Raw genomic sequence first — 17,020 nt, forward strand, 5'->3', positions numbered from 1 at the left:
CCCAGAATGCCTGAAAGCTGTGTGTGGTCATCTCCTTCCACCCCTTGAGACAACAAGAAAGCATCATCCTCAACTGTCAGGCACTTCTCAGGGTGCATAACGCAGTGAGATATGACGCCGTGTGATGCCAAAACTGAAGCTGCGCACTTGGATAGTTCACATGCACAGAAACCCATATACACAGAATGGGATGCTGTATTAAAAGGGAACCTTTCTCTGAGCTCAGGTGGACAACTCTGTCACTGTCCAAATAAATGATGAATTCCCTCAGGGTGAATTCACTCATCACTTCCTAAGAATTGACCCATTTCTTTAAGAGGCTTCATCCTAAATTTTGGGTCCAGTGTGAGTGTGACAAGAAGTAAGAAGCTGAGTTTATTAATCTGTTCATTTCTTTTTAAAGTAGAGGCACGCTAACCATATGAACGCACAACATTGAAGGAAGAAAGCAATTGAATTCAGAGACCAATCCTGCCTGCAGGGTTGGGCTCTTGGTTTTGGCTTTTTTCTGCTTGTGACCCAGGCTTCACTTCTTGGGTACAAATGCCATTCTGGGATAAGCCTGTATTTCCTTGAACCCTGTTTATCTCAAGGGCTACCCCTTGAGATATAGAAATGAAGAAAAAGAGGTGACCACACGAACTTTTACCTCTGGTCCCACCCCATGCTCATCATGGGAATGCCACCTTTTCTTTGACAGATACCCTGCTCTTTTAACAGTTGCACAACAGCCAGAATTTTGACAGATCCAACTTTCCCTGAGGGTGATGCATTAAGAAGGGTGCTGCAGCTATTGCAGATAATAACCAGATTAACCACATGGCTAAAGGTGCTGTAGCCCACAGCTCAGCATCTGGGGGCAGGGGGAGCTAATCAAGATACCCCGCTTTCAAGCAGGAAAAACACATCTGGAAGCAGTGTGATAGTGGCAGAAGCCATGAGTGTGATTTACACCCACCCTGCCCTGTGGAAAACTGCCTGCAAACACCTCTGTGTGTGTGTGTGTGCGTGTGCGCATGCGTGCGCGTGTTCTGCTTGGCTGTTGAATCTGAACAAGGCAAGGAGTCTGCATATGACCTTCTTGCATGTGTGTTTGATCAAGAAAGAGAGAAGGAGGGAGGGAGACATTGTGCTTTAGAGGAAACAAGTGTTTGCATTTGCTCTCTACCATGGAAGACAAATTAGAAAAGCAAGGCATATTTTTTCTACTGAAATATGTAATGAAAAATGCTTATACATCATGATGGCACATTGCTGATTCTGTATGTATAATGGAGCAGTGCAGGATGCCCTCTAAGGCAGTGGTATCCAACCACTGGCCCATGGACTGGAGCTGGTCCATGAGAGATGTCCTGCTGGTCTGGGGTGGGGGGGTGCATTTCGCTCCCCACCAACCAGAGCAGGGGCTGGTTGAGCTCCAGCACCTCTTCCTCAGTTGGCATCACATTTGCAGGGGATGGGAGGGGAGAAACAGCCTGGTGAAAGCCACCTGGAAGCCACATTGCACCAATTTCAGTATTTTGTTCTTTTCTTGACATTTTTTGTTGCTCAGTTTCTGGTTTTTTTTGGATAATTTTCCTTTTTTTGATATTGTGTTTGGAAACTAATACACACAATACTGTTTTATGTGTGTGGTGCTTTTTGTTTCTGCCTCAGCCGTCCCTGGGATAGTTTTCCTGTTTTCATGGGTCCCCAGCTGTGGAAAGGTTGAAAACCATGGCTCTAAGGGGACTCCTCCAGGAGCAAGCCTTCGCGATCCAGTCTCAGCCCCTGGAGGGCCCCCCGGAGGGTCCATGGGCTGCATTCCAGAGCTTGGTGGGCTGAATCCAGCCTGCAGGCAGAACGTTCTGCACCTCTGGTGCATATGTGCAAATGTTGTGTGTGAACTCAACACTGGGGGCACTGCAGGAGCCCACCACGACTGGCTATCCTCTTGGCTGATCACAGCCTCGATCCAACCCAGTCATAGTTCTGCATGTTACAGAACTGCTCCTAGCACAAAGACACAGAAACTACTTCCTCTCTGGCAGCCTGTCCCCAGGGATGGCATTAGGAGTCCCCACCCACAGTTCTTCACCAGACTTTCTCTCTTCCATTATCTTCATCTCATGGCAGACCTCTTCTCCACTCCACCCCCTCTTACCCAGCCCATGTCACAAAAACGCATCCTCGCAAATGCACATTCCCTTTGGATTTTTAGTCTGCAGGGCAAACATTCCACTGTGGAGAAGCAATTGCGCTGGTCCCCAGCTGTCTCTGACAGACGCAGACGAAGTAGCAGGAAGCCTTGTTCCTGGGCCTGGAGACAGAGAAGCAGCAAATGGCCCCGTGTATTAAGGAGGCCCATTTCATGAAAGGCAATGGGTGCAACAATGCCTTAACCCACCTGATCAGTCGTGGGGTCCTTTGTCTGCTCATTTTAGCAGGTCTCTGCTGCTGAGGCAGGAGGAGGATGCGGTGGTCAAGTCACGGCTGCAGAAATGGATAATGCTGAAGAGTAATTTTGACTCCAAGGGGGTTACCAGACAGCTGCTCAGTCTGCTCCAGCCTCAGGGTGGGCAGGTATCCTCCTTTATAGAGGAGAGTCTTCTGTCTGAAGGGCTGCCAGAAGACAGGTCTCTGCCTGACCACCCTGAGTCAGGTTTAAAGATAAAGACCCACAGGAAGGGTGCCTGTGGCCCCTGGAGCTTCAACAGTCTCAGAATGCAGCTCATTACCATCTTCCCCAGGGAAATGGGATGTACAGGATTTCTGTTTAAATATTGTAATTACTTCTAAGCTTGCGGCTAGAAACAAACACAGGCAAAACGTGTGCATTGCTCAGTCCTCATGTGTCCTCTCCTTGGGCTGCAGTCCAAGTGGCCTGTCTGTGGAAGGGACCAGAGGGGGACTGGGAGCCGCATGCATCGCGAACACCAGCCAGCCAAGGCACGGGCTCTCCCTCCAGGGCAGGTCTGTATGGGTAGAGGCAGCACCCTTCAGTCAGCCTTTTAGTGCCCCTTCCCAGACACATGCAAGGGAAGGAACACTCATTCTTACTCTTTCCCATGAAAAGCCCCAGTTTACAAATGTACTAAACTGAGAGCAGCATTCATTGCATTTCTTTGCAGTCCTTAAGGAGCAACTCTCGGTTCCCTGATGAAAGGAAGATACAAACTGTGTTGCCAAGTCACAGGCATTATGTCACTTCCGGAGCTGCCTTTGTCAACCTTGAAACCTCCAGGTGTGATGGGTGAGCTCCCTCATTCCAAGCTAGCAGGGCCAGGCCAGGAGAGTTACTCTAGAAATGAACAGAACAGAAGTAGAAGTAGGAGGGCCCTATAAGGCCCTCAAATCTTACCCCTGCTCTGCTTCCACATGTGGTCACCCATCCAGCTGCAGGCCCTCACCTTTCCAGCTTAGCAAAGGTGGCTGGACATGATAGCTTGATGGATAGCTACACAGGCAGGTTAGACGGTCTTACAGAGGTAGCACAGCATCAGGGAAGGCAATTTCAGGGCTTCAAACATCCTCCCAAAAATGTACTGACTGGAATTATCCAAAAATGTGATCTTACGGGGGTTGGGCTGTCAATAAGAATCAACAATGCTTCTCTGAGTGGGCTCTGCATTGTGCTCAGTAGCTGTGCTGCAAGTAAGAATGGATATGGAGAAAGCTGCTTTCCTCAGAAATGAATCAGTCCCTCCATATAGTCTAGGTGAGTGTCACCACGGCCTAGAGGAAGGGCACCTGCTCTGTAAGCAGCAGGTTGAATTCCCAGGTTCTCCAGGTAGGACTAGCAGAGAATCCTGCCTGAGGCCCAAGAGAGCCACTGCCAGTCCGTATCAACAGTACCAGGTTAGATGGACCAGTGGTCTCAAAGCACCTCTCATCCCAGTGGACCTCTTCTATTTCTTCCACGCATACTTCTGGAACGAAGACTTTTTTCAGCGTTGACAAGTTGGCGGGTGCCCTTTCTCCTCCTTGGATCATTAGGATCAAACCGATCCCTAATAACAGGCACCCCACCACCTCTTGGGCCATGACTCCCCATGGGTCCCAGAACGAGGGGCTGGAGTACACGGAGCATTGAGGCAAGGCATCCACATGGATTGTGCATATGCTGTCTGCCCCAGTCCAGCTCCCCAAATCCAGGCCTAGCTGGGCATCCATGGTGGCAAGCAAAAGATAGAAGCACTGCCTCATTAGTCCCATGCAGCACCTCACTGCTTTGAGGACAAGGCCCTTTAGCAACCTGAGAGCATGAGAAGAACTGCACTGGGTCAGACCAAGCTGGTCCAGCATTCGCTCCACACTGTGGCCACTCAGCTGCCCATGGGAGACAAGAGTGCAGCAGGCCATGCTCCCCAGCAATTGATGTAAACAGGCATTCCCTAGAGACAGCATGTGGCCATCAGGGCTGGGAGCCATGGGTAACTTTTGCCTCCAGGAATGTGTCTGGCAATCCAAAATGATGGGCAACAGTACATCTTGTGGTAGCAAATCCAACAGTGTCACTATGCTCTTAGTGAAAAAAGCGATTCCTTTTCTTTGTCCTGCATCTCCCACTGTTCTGCTTCATGGGATGACTCCTGACACTATTCCTGGGGTGATGGGGAAATCTCCTTATTCATTTGCTCCACGTCGTGCATAACTCTGCATACCTCTCGTATGTCTCTTCTTGCTTCCCTCTTGTTTTTCGTTTTCCCCTACAATCCCAACACAGTATAACATTTCCACACAAGAGAATTGCTCCAGCCACATTATCATTTTGGCTGCTCTTTTTTGCACCTTTTCCAAGGCTACACATTTGTTTTTAGGTGAAGTGAGAAGTATTGGGCAAAGTATTTCAAATATGATAACACCATACATTTGTCTAAGATAATAATGTTGGGAGTTTGTTTTTGGTTTTTTCCCCTAATGCTTCCCCAATTGTCCTTGACACAGAATTTGCCTTTTTCACTGCAGCTACGCATTGGGTTGACCCTTCCGTCAAACTCTCTCCCGTAACCCCAAGGTCCCTTCACTGCCACCTCATCCCATGGCAGCGTCTGTGTGAGGCTGGAACATTTTGCCCTAATGTGCATCGCTTCACATTTGCTTGCAATGTGTTGCATTTGCCCTGCAGGTGCCCATTTTTTCAGTCTGGACAGGATGGGATTGCGGAGACTCTTCTGCATTGCGCATGAGCTGCCTCTGCCTCATTCATATTAAAGTGTGAAAGCTGATTGAGACAGTCTCAGAGCAGAGGTACAGCTGGGGATTCCTGCTTCTGCAACGTGATCTGTGATTTCTTGCTAAGGAAGCATTCGCGTTCCCTGGTATCACCTGACTACTAATGCAAGACGTGTTCAGCCTACAGCTATATTGCATCACTGTTGTCAGATAACCAAACAATAACGCACTTTTCTTTTTTCAGATGATGAATCACAAAGTACTTTAATCTGGAGAAAGATGCATTAATCCTATCACAGAACGCATGCCCTGAAACCATATTCTTTTATTCTCTAGACTGGATAAGTATTCCGTCTATTTATGTTCCACACAATGTTTTCAGGAAATATTCTTTAGGCTGCCTAATCTTAGGCTATGTGTAATTTACTGGTAGAGTTTCCAACTGACCAGGGGAAAAAAACGGACTAGCCTGCTCTTGTGCCTTTAACAGTGATTTTATTTGCGTGTGGTGCATGCGCTGGACTGGGACTTGGGAGATCCAGGTTCTAGTCCTGACTTGGCCATGAAATTCCCTGGCAGACTTTGGGCCAGGCATCAATTCTCAGCCGAGCCTAATTCGCAAGGTTGCTGTGAATAGGATTGTATAAGCTGCCTTGGATTCCCTGATGTGGAAAATGGTGATGTCCATGTAATGACGAATAAGCACAAATTAAAAATTAGAAGATGACGCTTTCCCCACCATGGTAAGATATGACTGTCTGATTATGCCTGCTCATCAGGCCATCGAAGGCACAGATGCAGCGGCCAGTTGCAAAGTTGGCCACCCCATTTACCAACCTCTCCCATCAGACCAGTGCTCTCCCTTTCTTTGTAGTTTTCTTGGTCTTCAAGCATTTAAATCCATGCAGCTGTAATCAATCTAGTTATGTATTTCTTGTCCAAATGCCTTTTCATTCAGGCAATTTTACATGTGCTGTTAAATAATGCACTAGTGTCAGTAGAATTTTCCCCATGCCTGATGAGAAAGTGTGGCTGAGAATATTTCAGATTCATGGCCTTTGGAAATGTGGCTGAGATGGAACCAGGGCTTTTTTTATCATAGAATGCACTGGAACAGCATTCCAGCACCTTTTTTTGATGGATTTTTCCACGTGATTTTGAATCACCCTGTCGGGCGTAGCAGGTCGGCTGCAAATCATTAAAATAGTGCATGAGGGCTGCTTGTGTGTCCGCGCTGGTTGTGATGGCGCTGCTCGGCTTTTGACACTGCTCGGCTTGTGATTGGTCGTGTGGTTGCATGCTGAGTGCTTACTGCGGGCAGTGACCATTATGTTTCATTACAGTGTTGTGTGTGTAGAGTGACTGGCTACGTGCGAAAGGTAAATAATTTATTTTAAAAAAAGTTGGTGAATTGAAAATCTTTTTTAAATTTTTAGTGTAAAAGTGTGACCCCAAATTTAAAAAAGAAAAAAATTACTAATTACTTCTCAACCACTGGTCCTGCTAATAAAAGACTACCCTAAAAAAACGCTAAATAAAAGATTAACAAGATGTGTTCTGGCACTTTTTTTTTTTTTTTTTTGACAAAAAAAAGCACTGGATGGAACCATTGCAGAAATGTCCTGCCAGTGGTTTCTCTCAGGCAGCTGGTGGAGCTGCATGAACAGACTGCGGGACGAGAAGGACCCAAGATGGCTTTTATGTAGCTATCCACTTAACCCCATGATCATCCTTGGAACCGTGAGTTTAAGAACCATTTCACACATAAATTCCCAGTTGAACAGAAGCTGTGGCCAGTCTCAGCTTAGCTGGCTTGATAGGAAATCGGTCTGTATGATGAGACCATGTGCCTGTCTTACGACCTATTGACACTCTTAAAGATGCACCAGGGCGGCCAGATGCCCTACTTTACAAAGGAAGAGCTGTCCTCTATCTGAAGGTGACCTCCAGGCAGGCCATCCCGTTTGAAGATAAGAAAGCACCAGAAGAGAGAGCAATGGTTGCACCAGCATTTAGCACTTGGACAGCAAAGGGAACTGACACACAGGTCACCTGGTCCACCCACTGGGTCTTCCTCCGAGTGCCACCCCATGAGCGGCTAGGAGGGTGGCACTCGGGAAGAGGGCCTTTTCTGTGGTGACCTCCCATCCTTGGAGTGACCTCCCTGCTATGGCCTGTCTGGCACCAAATCTGTCCTCTTTTCAGTGCCAGGTCAAGCGCCTCTATATGGAGGCCTCTAAAGATCTTAGTTATCCAGGGGCCTGAGGGGATTATCCTGGTGCTGTTGCTTCTTGCTAGGTCTTTTTGTTGTATTTCTACCATATTTGTAAGTTATTTTAATTTAAAATCCTTTTAATATTATTGCTTTATATTATATTTTATTGCACCTTATTGTTTTGTTTTATACATTCTTGTAAACTGCCCAGAGAGCTTTGGTTAAGGGTGGTACAGAAATGAAATAAATCATCATTGTCATTACCACCATTGACACCTCACCTCATTTCATCGTGCTGCTGCCATACGCACATTCGGCATTCCTTCCTCAGAGAGCACACGGCAAGGCTTGTTGTGGGATCCATGCTCTTTTCCTGCATCACCATGTAAACTCCCTGGTGCCGCTAGTGGGCATTGCTTGCCCTCCCTTTCCCTCCACCAAAAGCAAGCAACAAGCACAGCTTCCTCCTGGGTGGACATTCCCATGAGTTAGATCCATCACAGTCAATGTGATTTAATTGTAAGGTCATTGAAGATCATGCAATTTTCTTCTGAGTAGACATGCATTTGAGTTAGTTGTTTCTCATGAAAGAGGACAAAGATGTGAAAAACACACCAGAAGCTTTATTTCTTGAGAGGAGAGGAGAGGAGAGGAGAGGAGAGGAGAGGAGAGGGGCATTGTCAGTCAGAGAGAGAAGCCCTTGGGAAAGAAGTGAGGTAGGCAAGAAAGCAACTGAAGGATCCCTGTGTTGCTGTCCTGTTTTGCAGAGCCTGAGCCTGAGCCTGGATGGGATGCGATGGGATGGGACTCCCCACCCGCCTGGATGTCTGCCCCCACCCTGCAGGACAGGCAAGGACAGAGTCAGGTGAGCACAGACCGAAGGGCATCCCTCCCAGCTGAAGTCAAGACGCAGGCAAGTTGCAATAAAGCTGGCCATGAATGTTTCAGAATAAAAGGAGAGGGACAACACAACCACGACAGGAAACAAGCAGCATCTTGTGCTGCTGGAGTTACTCGGGCAATACTGTCCTGCAATCAAATCTTGAGGTACCTCCAGCCAGGTCATAACTTTCCATACATTGATGAGATGTACTTTATTTACATTTAAATCATAAAAATAATTTATAAATTTGCATCTGTACATATAAGTTAACATATACAGGTGTTATGCGAGTTGCTGTCCTGTTTTGTCCTCCCTTTTTTTGGTAATACATTTCCTCCTTGGCCAATGGGAACACCAAAGTCACTTTTCAAATTGTGGCATTCCGGGCTTCAGGGAGAAGATGGGCCAAAAAGCTGCCCCAAAGAGCAGCTCGGCTGTTGCTTTCCTTACAATCTCAGGTCCTCAGCTGGTCCAGATGATGTTCACCTGCTTGCTTGCCTGTGCTCATTGTAGTGCCTGGAACTTGCACATGCAGGGAGAAGAGCTCTACAAACCTGACCGTGTGTGGCAAGCACACGGGGATGAGAAGAGTGCCCGGAAAGTCTCTCCCTCGTCACTCGAGCGGGCCCTGGCCTTGTGGGCAGGCGAAGAGGTGGCCAGGCCAGGCCATGTCCATCAGGTAGAGGTCAAGCACACCATGTTGTGAAGGCACCTCAAGAAGACATGGGATTTGATTCTCCCTTGGGGGAAAGAGGTGGCTGAGGCCTCAAGACCGAGATTGCTGGAGATAGGTGGGGATGGAGCAGAGAGTCCAAACAGCCTTCTAGAACCGTGGGAACACTGAGCCAGATCAAAGAGGAGAAAGAGGAGGATGTGGGCACTAGAGCTCCCAGCTGGAGAGCTTAAATAAGGAGGGAGGAGCAGTGTAACATAAGTTCCAAGTGACTGGTTGCCAGTGAGACTTCTCAGCAGAAGGATCCACCTTGAAGGCAGGGCTTTGTTCGCATTCTGGCTGGACAGGAGGGCCCTAACCGTCCCCAACAGTGTGGCTTCAACTCTCTGCTCTGCCACACTGGCTTAAGAGGCTGACTTCACTGCGTGCTCAGACTGCTTGGCTCTTTTGAAGCAATTGTTTGTAAGATGACCTGCAGCGTGGCCTGAAGCTTGTGATGTTTAAACATAATGGAAGCTAATTGATTAGAATTTCAGATCACAGGCTGGCCTCCAAACTGGTGAGGATCTTGCACTGCAGCATTTGTCTGAGCGAGCAGGAGCAGGAGCCCAGGACTTGGTCGCACACGCAGCTTGCCCTGCGCCCGCTAAGCCAGCCTGCTGCTCTTGAGTGTGGTAAAGCCTCTGCTGGGGCCAGAATGCTGGGCAGGGGGCATCTCCAGTCTGATGTTCTCCTTGACATCCAAATGCCAGTGCTGCAGTAGGGTTTGGTGGCCCAGCTGCCTGGCTTCTGCATGTGGAGCAGGATGGGGAGCGTGTCCTCATTCCCACCGTTGCTTCAGGCAGAAAAATGCCTTTGGCCAGCCATAGGATCAAGCTTCTGCTAGAGGCCCTCCTGCAGAGAGCCTTGGGCATCTCTTCATCTTCTCCAGCAGAATCTCAGGGCTGAGGGCCAGATATGGCCTATGAAGCCTCTGGGCATCCTCAGACAGCTACTCCCCCTTCTCCTGGTGCAACCCCCTTTATTTTATTTATTTATTTTTCAATTTATGTCCTGCCTTTTTCCTGCAAAGGGCTCAAGGCAGCTTACATCATTCTCCTCCTCCATCTTCTCCCCACAACAACAACCCTGTGAGGTAGGTTGGGCTGAGAGTCTGTGACTGGCCCAGAGTCACCCAGTTGGCTCCATGGCTGAGCGGGGACTAGAACCCAGATCGCCTGAGTCCCAGTCCCAGCTCTTAACCTCTACGCCACACTGGCTCTCCCCTGACTATTGGCCATTCTGTGGCTACCTGGGTTTTGTCCCCCATTCTGTAAGGTTACCATGCCTCCCCAGAGCTTAGGAAGACCTTGAAAGCATGCTAGTCTTCGTGCGGCTTTGTCTTTGGCCCTTAGCACTACTCCTAGGTGGCCTACAAGAGCTCCAAAATTGGATTCAGCAACCAAAAGAGGTTTGACACGCCAGACTCGAACGCTCATTTCCTCCCCACAAGGCTTAAAGAAGGTGACCTAGTGCTGCCAGATGCCCTTGCAGTAAGAGGGATCTGTTCCCCGTCACTCCGCTTTTCCACCAAATGCCTTATTTGATATGGACGGAGCATCCATGCTGCCAGCTAACCTCTCTTTCATCACCAATGACATTCTGAGCAGATCTGGAGGGCTTCAAGGCCAGAGCTCATCTGCAAGAGACATGTTAGAAAAGTTCCCCCACCACGACTCGCAGTGCAGCTTTAACCACCCTTGAAGCCTCTTCCCTGGATTTCTTTTTAGCTCCGGTGACACTGATAGTGCACGAGAGTCCCTGGAGAGGATCAGGTGCCAAGGGCTCTTCTCTCCAGCTTCTTTTTCTGTCACTCCATCCATATTGCTGAAACCGCACCACAGTCAAACCAGAGGCCCTATTGTGTTCCACCACGAGTTCCATGCCTATGCATTTTTAAAGAGCTGTAGCCCTAAATAAATGGTAAAGAAGGTCAAGCCAGCACTCTGCCCGAGAGGCAACGCCAAGATCTTTATTGCTGGGAAGGATTATGGCTCAGGAGAGGACAAGCCTGACAAGAGCAGCAAAGCGTCTTAGGGCTTCTTAAAGTCTAACCAATTAATTTGGCCACAGTCAGTGTAACTATTTAAATAGCCTTAATGCAGAGGCAGGCAACTTTCATTTCATTTCTGCACTGCCCAATTGCCAAAGCTCTTTGAGCAATTTACAAAGATTAAAGCCTTACAAATACTTTATAAAAGCCACACAGCTACAAAAATATAAACAGACCACACAGAGAGAAACACCCATGTATCTAACAATGTTTTAACCAACAACCATGAGGGGAAAAAAAGATCTGCTTCAAACTTTATCGTATGCTGCCAAAGACCACAGAAAAGATGATCTGAGCCAGGTTCCAAAAAGATAGCTTGTGGTGGCACCAGATGGACTTTGCTGGAGAGCCCTTTCAATAACCAGGGGTGGGGGCACCCCAAAAAGCCCCTTCTTCATTCCTGCATTGTGATTGATGCAGCATATGGGTTGACTCGTGCCAAGGAGGCATGCGTAATACTGCACCCCAAACGAATGAAAGGTCTTACAGGTCAGAACCAGGACCTTTGGTGGGGAACTGATAGTGGTGGCGGGGACAGTGGTGTCCATACAAAAGGCCAAGAATGCCTTGTCCGGCATATAAGCTGTGCGTGTTGTTGTGGTTAGTCACAAAGTTGTGTCTGACCCATCGCAACCCCATGGGCAACACTCCTCCAGGCCTTCCTGTCCTCCACCATCTCCCAGAGTCCACCCAAGCTCACACCAACTGCTTCAGTGCCTCCAACTAGCCACCTCATTCTCTGCCGTCCCCTTCTTTTGCCGTCTATTGTTCCCAGCATTAGGCTCTTCTCCAGGGAGTCCTTCCTTCTCATTAGGTGGCCAAAGTATTTGAGTTTCATCTTCAGGATCTGGCCTTCTAAAGAGTAGTCAGGGCTGATCTCCTCTAGGACTGACCGGTTTGATCGCCTTGCGGTCAAAGGGACTTGCAGGAGTCTCCTCCAGCACCGCAATTCAAAGGCCTCAATCCTTTGGCGCTCAGCCTTCCTTATGGTCCAGCTTTCACAGCCATACATTGCAGCTGGGAAAACCATAGCCTTGACTATATGCACTTGTGTCAGCAGGATGATGTCTCTGCTTTTTAGTATGCTGTCTAGATTTGCCATAGCTTTCCTCCCAGGAGCAAACATCTTTTAATTTCTGACTGCAGTCCCCATCTGTGGTGATCTTGGAGTCCAGGAAAATAAAATCTGTCACTACCTCCATTTCTTCCCCATCTATTTGCCAGGAAGTGAGAGGACCGGATGCCATGATCTTAGTTTTTTTAATGTTGAGTTTCAAGCCAACTTTTGCACTATCCTCCTTCACCCGCATCAAGAGGCTCTTCTGTTCTTCTTCACTTTCTGCCATTAGAGTGGTACCATTCGCATATCTGAGGTTGTTGATATTTCTCCAGGCAATCTTAATTCCAACTTGTGATTCCTCTAGCCCTGCCTTTCTCATGATGTGCTCTGCATATAAGTTAAATAGGCAGGGTGACAGTATACAGCCTTGCCAAACTCCTTTCTCAATTTCGAACCAATCAGTGGTTCCGTGCCCAGTTCTCACTGTTGCTTCTTGACTCGCATACAGGTTTCTCAAGAGACAAATAAGATGGTCTGGTACTCCATCTCTTTAAGGACTTGCCACAATTTGTTGTGATCCACACAATCAAAGGCTTTAGCATAGTCAATGAAGCAGAAGTAGATGTTTTTCTGGAACTCCCAAGCTTTCTCCATGATCCAGTGTATGTTGGCAATTTGATCTCTAGTTCCTCTGCCTCTTCAAAATCCTGCCTGTACTTCTGGTAGTTCTCAGTCCACATACTGCTGGAGCCTAGCTTGTAGGATTTTGAGCATCACTTTGCTAGCATGTGAAATGAGTGCAATGGTGTGGTAGTTTGAACATTCTTTGGCATTTCCCTTCTTTGGGATCAGAATGTAAACTGACCTTTTCCAATCCCATGGCCACTGTTGAGTTTTCCAAATTTGCTGGCATATTGAGTGTAGCACTTTTACTGCATCATCTTTTAAGATTTTGAATAGCTCAGCTGGAATATTGTCGCCTCCACTAGCTTTGTTGTTGCTCAGACTTCCTAAGGCCCATTTGACTTCACATTCCAGGATGTCTGGCTCCATGCCTGATAAGCCATTGTGCTGATCAGGGAGGTTAAGCTCTTTCTTGTATAGTCCCTCTGTGTAATCTTGCCACCTCTTCTTAATCTCTTCTGCCTCTGTTAGGTCCCTGCCATTTTGGTCCTGTGCGTGGCTCACCCCTATTTTAACACATCTCTGTTTCTTGTATTTCTTTCCAAGCTGACCTCTTTGCTAGCATTTCTTCTTTTCTCCTGTATTCGCGTGTGTGTGTGTCTCAACTCTGGATGTCATTCAGTGAATCTGATGAAGTGGACTGTGGTCCATGAGATCTTATGTCATAATCATTGTGTTTGTCTCAAAGGAATTTTAATGATTCTGCTGCAACAGGCAAACAGTGGTAAACATGAAGCTGCTGTGAAAAAGCCAAACTCTGTGTTAGCCACTGAAAGCAAAGGAGTTGAAAATAGCACCCCCATGATCAAACTTGCCTTACCCAAACCTATGGTGAGAACGAGGAGGAGGAGGGGGGGGAGCAAAAAGATATTGTGGAGTTGGAAAATATGTAGAAAAGGGCAACTAAAGCAACTTAATGGCTGGAGTAAGTCTCTTATGAAGAAAGCTTACAATGGCTGAGATTGTTTAGCCTAGAAAAAAGGCAGGTAAGGAGAGACATGGTAGAGCTGTACAGAATTATGCATGATTGGACAAAGTGGAGAAAGAGACATTTTTCTCCCTCTTCCACAAAACTAGAACTCAAAAGGGTCATTCCAAGAAACTGACTGGTGGGAGATTTGAGAGAGACAAGAGGAAGTATTTCATTGTACAGCACACACTGAAACTACAGAATTCATTACCAGAGGATGAACTGGTGCCCACCAGTCTGGAGAGTTTTGAAAGAGGATTGGACAAACCATAGAGGCGAAGACTGTCAACGGCCACTAGTCCAGACGGCGACATGCTGCCTCCAGTACCAGGGACTGTGTGCCTGTGTACACCAGTTGCTGGGGAACAAGGGTGGAAGGGTGCTTCTGCGCTGATGTCCTCCTAGTGTGTTGCTGATGGGCAGCTGGTTGGCCACTGCACGAACAAAATGCTGGACGAGATGGGCCCTTCGTCTGGCCCAGCACGGATCTTCTTATATCCTTATGGCTACCTTTCTAGCAACTTGGCAAGGGGGACTCTCAGCTTGGGAGAGTCCAGGGCTGCTTTTATGTGGGTCATGAGCTGTCCAGCAGGAAGGAGCAACTCTTTGGACCGTGGGTATGTCTAGCATTTGAGAAGCCGCCTTGGTCACCGTCACAAAAAGGCTGTCATTGGAAACACAACAAAGGATGAGCAACCTGCTCAGACTGCATACAAGGCAGGAGTGCGGGCTGTGCTCTAACACCCAGAACGACCCCACTGAGCCCAGAGCTGTCAGCACCAACAAGACCTATTCCAGGTGCTGGCAAGAAAATGTGTTAATCTGGGAGAGGGGGTACCTCTAGGTGGAGGCCAAGAAAGGTGCACAGTGCTATCTATGCGCATCACATCTCCGAGCCCTTCTAGAGGCTGCTACTCATTTTCTGGCCTCTGTTCATAATCCTCGGTATTCCTTGTTCCAGCCTCTCCTGGATAAGACCCCCGATTCCCCTGTGGAACAGTTCACAAGCTATCAGATGGAAATAAGTCTAAACTTACTGCCCTATAACAGAACAGCATTCAACACACAGTCTAGGACTGGGGGTGCCCTGTGCAGTCCTGCACTTACACCGCTGCCTCACCCGCAAGCACATCCGCAAATGAAGCGTGGACGTCTGCATGGCAAGGACCTCCACACATTCATCGGCACTCATGAAAGCCTCCTAGTGAGCAAATACCGTTTTTTGCACAGCCGCACTTACAGAATCTTCCCCTCTACCGATGCCTGTGATGTAGACAAAGACACCAGGGGGTGGGGCTATATTAAGCACATGCTCTCAGGTACATGACCATCCATCATCTGGACTGCATGTACCACTACAACATAATAGGAATGCCTAGACAGAGCTTCTTACTGTGGGCATTGCGTATTTGATGGTGAAGGTTTGAGTGGTGCAGGAAAGAATCCGGATCCACTTGCATATACTGCAAAAGGTGAAGTTCACTGTTTGCTGATTGTACCTGCTTCGAACTCTGCTAAGAGCAGCTCCCCAGGTTTTTGGGCATTCTTCACACATACACATGCACACAGGAGGTATAGAACATCTGGGTGGGGAAGCTGTAATGCTCCATTCACTGGGAAAATCCTTTTGGTTTAACACATTTCCCAAACATGACTCCCCAGATGCTGCAGGACTTCAGCTCCCATTATTCCTGAGAACTGGCCTTCTTGACTGGGAAGGGAATGATGGGAATTTGGTGCAACGATGGAAGGGAAGGGTCATGTTTGGGAAATGCTGCAGCAAACACTATTTTTCCCTATAGATGAGTCAGCTCGTGGACAGACACAACCCTACTTTAATGTTTCTATTTTGAGTTCTGATCTGCATTGTAAATGCAACATGCGCTCCACGTGCGAAAAATAGTCACTTACGCGAGGCAACAGCAAAGGAGGGGGGAAGGGTCTCAAGTCAAATGAAATGTGCTTTTAAAATTCTCCTCATGAGGAATCACAATTATTTTTTCTCCCTTCTGCCTTACTGGTGGGTGAGTGATTAGCAGCCTCTTTGTTAATTCTAATTGCTTTCTTATCAGTCATTTTTATTGTTTATCTTCCAAGCATCTTCATTTGAAGCTTATCTTATTCTGTACAGCAAACCTCTTATTAATTTGTTCTTTACCATGCCAAGGCACATGCTCATTGTCCATTGTTCTCTGGTTTGGTGTGTCCAGGGTTTTAAAATGAATTTATTCAAGGTGGAATTGTCAGCATCCACTCTCTGAAATACCCCCTCTAACAGCAAACTCAGCTGGTGAGTACCCACCAGATTGTAGCTGACAAGCACGTTTCCCCACAAAATCTCTCCTCTGAGGGCAGGGAATGATTGGTGGTATAGTGGTGAAGAGCTGGGACTGGGACTCCCGCGATCTGGGTTCGAGTCCCCGCTCACCCATGGAGCCAAGTGGGTGACTTTGGCCAGTCACAGACTCTCAGCCCAACCTACCTCACAGGGTTGTTGTTGTGGGGATAAGATGGAGGAGGAGAATGATGTAAGCTGCCTTGAGCCCTTTGTAGGAAAAAGGCAGGATATAAATAAATAAATAAATAAATAAATAAATAAATAAATAAATAAAAATATGAGCTGAAGAACAGTTTGAATGGAAAGTGTTAACGGTCCTTCCTTCTGGCCGTTCCTCCACTCAGCATCACAACCTCCTAAGGCCACGTTTCATTTATAAATAAATGCATAAATATTGCAGGCCATCATTTTGCATTTTGCTTTAGAGGTCTCTTCTGGCATCGAAGCAAGAAATCAGGGAGTACAGCATCAGCCGGCAGCTGGAAACCTCCAGATGAACCAGAAAATGGTGCAACTATGCTTGGAAAGTCTTATTGGTTTGTGGGGTGAGCATTGTGACTCACAGCAAAGACTATACAATCGGGGTGCTGGGTACAGTAGGGTCTCCACTGAGGTATGCCGGTGGTATCCACAGACCCTCTTCTTGGAGCTTCCCAGACTCCTTGCTCCTCTTGGCTTTTCTTTTATCTCATCAGACATTTAAAAGCAGAACTTAGCACCTACCTAGGAGACTAACATCCTGCAAAGCTTTCTGGGACATTTCTAAAAATGTCCAGGAACTGAAATAACATGGATCAGGGAAAACCTATATAAATTCTTACTTCAACTAATCCCTGGGGTAGAGCTGAATGAGGACCTTGCTACCCAAATGAACCCAAGGGAAGAAGGAAGAAGGGAGAAAAAAGGAAGGAAGGAGGAAGAGGTAATGGGGGAAACAAGAACCTACAATCA

The sequence above is a fragment of the Varanus komodoensis genome, unplaced genomic scaffold (genome assembly GCF_004798865.1).
Source record: "Varanus komodoensis strain SLA01 unplaced genomic scaffold, ASM479886v1 scaffold37, whole genome shotgun sequence".
In the NCBI taxonomy this organism is placed as follows: domain Eukaryota; kingdom Metazoa; phylum Chordata; class Lepidosauria; order Squamata; family Varanidae; genus Varanus; species Varanus komodoensis.